The sequence below is a fragment of the Equus caballus genome, chromosome 1 (assembly GCF_041296265.1).
Source record: "Equus caballus isolate H_3958 breed thoroughbred chromosome 1, TB-T2T, whole genome shotgun sequence".
Taxonomy (NCBI): domain Eukaryota; kingdom Metazoa; phylum Chordata; class Mammalia; order Perissodactyla; family Equidae; genus Equus; species Equus caballus.
In genome coordinates this window covers 81,188,484-81,193,529 of record NC_091684.1, presented here as the reverse complement: position 1 = coordinate 81,193,529, position 5,046 = coordinate 81,188,484, and the positions used below count along the sequence as shown (strand labels likewise).

At 40.7% G+C, this 5,046-nt stretch overlaps 1 pseudogene; it reads left to right on the top strand.

The window, feature by feature from the left end:
• Positions 1-1,265: 1,265 nt before the first annotated feature.
• On the top strand, positions 1,266-4,659 carry LOC111767800 (52 kDa repressor of the inhibitor of the protein kinase pseudogene; annotated as a pseudogene).
• Positions 4,660-5,046: the final 387 nt, after the last annotated feature.

Sequence of the window (5,046 nt, the reverse complement as noted above, 5' to 3'; positions counted from 1 at the left end):
CCTCTAGGTTGTGTGGTAAGTGCATTTTTACTTTTGTTAGAAACTTTCATATTCTCCTTTAAAGTGACTATATCATTTATACTCCCACCAGCAATATATGAGTGACCTGGTTTCTCCACATCCTTGCCAACATTTGGCGTTGTCACTTTTCATTTTAGCCATTCCAATAGGTGTGTAGTGATATCTCATTGTGACTTTATTATACATTTCCCTAGTGGCTAATGATGCTAAATATCATTTCATGTGCTTATTTACCATCTGTATGTTCTTTGCAGTGAAATATCTGTTTATATCTTTTGCTCATTTTCTAATTTGATCTTTTTTAAATTTTTACTGGTGAGTTTTTAAGTTCTTTCCACATTTTGGACATAAGTCTTCGTTGGATGTGGTCTGCAAACTCTTTCTCCCAATTTGCAGCTTGTCTTTTCATCCTCTTAACAGAGTCACAGAGCAAAAGATTTTAGTTTTGATGAAGTCTAGTTTATTAGTTTTTGCTTTTATGGATCATGCTTTTCTTGCCAAATCTAAGAATTCTTCACCTAGCCATATGTCCATTCACCCACTGAAGGCCATTTGGATTGTTTCAGGTTAGGGCTATAACTAATAAATCTTTATTACAGCATTTTACAAATAAATCAGTGGTGCATTTTGAGTTAACTTTTGAGAAGGTATGAGATTTAGGTCAAGGTAAATTTTATTTTACTTCTTGCCTCTGGATCCCCAATTGCTCCCATGCCAGTTATTCATTTATTTAAAAGGTTGTCCTTCCTTCATTGAATTGCCTTTTCACCTTGGTCAGAAATCTGTTGGACATGTTTGTGTCAGTCTATTTCTAGATCCTCTATTCTGTTCAGTTGATCTATTTCATAGAGTGTGTCCCCGCTCACGATCTCCGTCAGCCCCTCAGATCAAGGTGAGGCAGGTATTAGAGTTCCAATTTCACTGATGTGCTCACTGAGGCTCACAGGGTTTCGGTGCTGTGCCTTTGACCGTAAGGCCAGTAAAGAAGGGATATTCTGTTCTCATGTTTATCTCATGCTCATTCTGAAGCTTGCAAATGCCTACCGTCCTCTGAAATTTCACTGAATTCTTCCTTTAATAATGAAGGAACAGTCCCAAACTCATTTTGTAAGGCCAGCATTACCCTGATACTAAAACCAGACAAGGACACCACAAGGAAAGAAAATTACAGCCCAATATCCTTGATGTACATAGATACAAAAATCCTCAGCAGCGGCGCCCCTCCTGCCCCTCGCGGCTCCTCGCCCGCCCGCCCCTCCCCCGGCGCGCCGGCCCTGCCGAGCCGGCCGGCCGGCCTGGCTCCCCTCCCCGGCCCCGACGGGCGGGCGGGCTGCCCTGAGGAGGCGGGGAGGGGAGGGCTGGGCCGGCCGGCGGGCGGGCGACGATGCCGAACTTCTGCGCTGCCCCCAACTGCACGCGGAAGAGCACTCAGTCGGACCTGGCCTTCTTCAGGTTCCCGCGGGACCCGGCCAGATGCCAGAAGTGGGTGGAGAATTGTAGGAGAGCAGATTTAGAAGATAAAACACCTGATCAACTAAATAAACATTATCGATTATGTGCCAAACACTTTGAGACCTCTATGATCTGTCGAACTAGTCCTTATAGGACAGTTCTTCGAGATAATGCAATACCAACAATATTTGATCTTACCAGCCATTTGAACAATCCACATAGTAGACACAGAAAACGAATAAAAGAATTGAGTGAAGATGAAATCAGGACACTGAAACAGAAAAAAATTGATGAAACGTCTGAGCAGGAACAGAAACATAAAGAAATAAACAACAGCAGTGCTCAGAAGCCCAGTGCAGAAGAGGGAGGTGAAGAACAGGATGAAGACATTTTACCTTTAACCCTTGAAGAGAAGGAAAACAAAGAATACTTAAAATCTTTATTTGAAATTTTGATTCTTATGGGAAAACAAAACATACCTCTGGATGGACATGAAGCTGATGAAATCCCGGAAGGTCTCTTTACTCCTGATAACTTTCAAGCCCTGCTGGAGTGCCGGATAAATTCTGGTGAGGAGGTTCTGAGAAAGCGCTTTGAGACAACAGCAGTTAACACGTTGTTCTGTTCGAAAACACAGCAGAAGCAGATGTTGGAGATCTGTGAGAGCTGCATCCGGGAAGAGACCCTCAGGGAGGTGAGAGACTCTCGCTTCTTTTCCATCATCACTGACGATGTCGTGGACATAGCAGGGGAAGAGCACCTGCCTGTGTTGGTGAGGTTTGTTGATGAATCTCATAACCTGAGAGAGGAATTCGTGGGCTTCCTGCCTTATGAAGCTGATGCAGAAATTTTGGCTGTGAAATTTCACACTACAATAACTGAGAAGTGGGGATTAAACATGGAGTATTGCCGTGGTCAGGCTTACATTGTGTCCAGTGGATTTTCTTCCAAAATGAAAGTTGTTGCTTCTAGACTTTTAGAGAAATATCCCCAAGCCATCTACACACTCTGCTCTTCCTGTGCCTTAAATATGTGGTTGGCAAAATCTGTGCCTGTTATGGGAGTGTCTGTTGCATTAGGAACAATTGAGGAAGTTTGTTCCTTTTTCCATCGATCACCACAACTGCTTTTAGAACTTGACAATGTAATCACTGTCCTCTTTCAGAACAATGAAGAACGGGGTAAAGAACTGAAGGAGATTTGCCATTCTCATTGGACAGGCAGGCATGATGCTTTCGAGATTTTAGTGGACCTCCTCCAGGCGCTTGTTTTATGTTTAGATGGTATAAATAGTGACACAAGTATTAGATGGAATAACTGTATAGCTGGCCGAGCATTTGTCCTCTGTAGTGCAGTAACAGATTTTGATTTCATCGTTACCATTGTTGTTCTTAAAAATGTTCTATCTTTTACAAGAGCCTTTGGGAAAAATCTCCAGGGGCAAACCTCTGATGTCTTCTTTGCAGCCAGTAGCTTGACTGCAGTGCTGCATTCACTAAATGAAGTGATGGAAAATATTGAAGTTTATCATGAATTTTGGTTTGAGGAAGCCACAAATTTGGCAACCAAACTTGATATTCAAATGAAGCTCCCTGGGAAATTCCGCAGAGCACAGCAAGGTAACCTGGAATCTCAGCTAACCTCTGAGGGTTACTATAAAGAAACTCTGAGTGTCCCAACAGTGGAACACATTATTCAGGAACTGAAAGATATATTCTCAGAACAGCACCTCAAAGCTCTTAAATGCTTATCTCTGGTCCCGTCTGTCATGGGACAGCTCAAGTTCAACACGTCAGAGGAGCATCATGCTGACATGTACAGAAGCGACTTACCCAATCCTGACACGCTCTCGGCCGAGCTGCACTGTTGGAGAATCAAGTGGAAACACAGAGGGAAAGATATAGAGCTTCCATCCACCATTTATGAAGCCCTCCATCTGCCAGACATCAAGTTTTTTCCTAATGTTTATGCACTGCTGAAGGTCCTTTGTATCCTTCCTGTGATGAAGGTTGAGAATGAACGCTATGAAAACGGGCGGAAGCGTCTCAAAGCATACCTGAGGAACACTTTGACAGACCAAAGGTCGAGTAACTTGGCTTTGCTTAACATAAATTTTGATATAAAACATGATCTGGATTTAATGGTGGACACATATATCAAACTCTATACAGCTAAGTCAGAGCTTCCTACAGAGAATTCAGAAACCATTGAGAATACCTAAGAGACTTTTGAAGTAGGCTTTCTCTTATATTTGATATTTGAAAAAATCTGTAAGAAATTTGAAAACATCTTACAGAAAATCTGTAAGGTATGTGTAGGCCACTTAATCACTGAATATCTTGACCTATAGGCCTCCCATTGAGTACATTAGCCATTGATAATCTGCCTATTTAGATGGCTCCTGTTTCAACTCTCGTGCTTTGGAGACCTAACTGTTCTTCCAGAAGATAGCGTTGAAAGTGCCGTGTTACAGTTCTGCGTGACCTCTGCTAATGGCACTTGGGTATTGTTTTAGTTAAGTCATTTTAGACATCACATTTATTATCACTGTGGATCCAATTGTCAGGTATTGAGTTATCAGTTTTTTGAAGAAATAAATTTTGAGGAGGTGTGGGAGGAAGGAATACATTTTTTAAAATGTTACAATGAAGCTTACAATTGACCTTTGAATAGTAGGAGTTTTACGTATGTTGTTAAAAATCTGTAATGGACAGTTAAGGGAATTACCAGACAGTGAGAAAAACATGTGAACTCACCAAACAAGGATTTCAGTGTAGATTTTCTCTCTCTTAAATGAACTTAAAAGAACAGATTACAGTTAAAGTTTGGATGGAAGAGCCTGCCATTGTTGTTCCACGTCTGGTTGTTGCTGTTTACATTCCCTCCAGCTCCATAAGCTTTTCAGCGGGTCTCTGTTGAACACCTCTGCTTCATGGTCAGCACAGGATCAGAGGCCATGGATACCGACAACCGATGTCTCCGTCTTCTCTCTTTTTCCATGACTATATCTACTGCCTCGTCTTGATTTATAAGCAACACCTGGAAAACCTACAAAAATACACGTTTTGTGGTTTATCTAGGAATAATACAGAAAATATTGCTGTTATTTTTGGTGAAGAAAATCAATTTTGTATAGTTTATTTCAACCTAAATAAAATGTGAATTTTGTTTAAAAAAAAAAAAAAATCCTCAGCAAACTACTTGCAAACTGAATTCAACAGCACATTAAAAGGATTGTACACCGTGATCAAGTGAGATTTATCCTTAGGATGCAAGGATGTTTTAACAAATGCAAATCAGTAAATGTGATACACTACATTAATGGAATGAAGGATAAAAATCATATGATCATTTCAATAGATGCAGAAAAACATTTGACAAAACTCAATATCCTTTCATGGTAAAAAACTCTCAACAAATTAGGTATAAGAAGAATTTACCTGAACGTAATAAAAGCCATATATGACAAGCCCACAGCTAACATCATACTCAATGATAAAAGCTGCAAGCTTTTCCTCTAAGATTAGGAACACGAAAAAGATGCCCAATCTCATACTATAAGATCTCACTTAT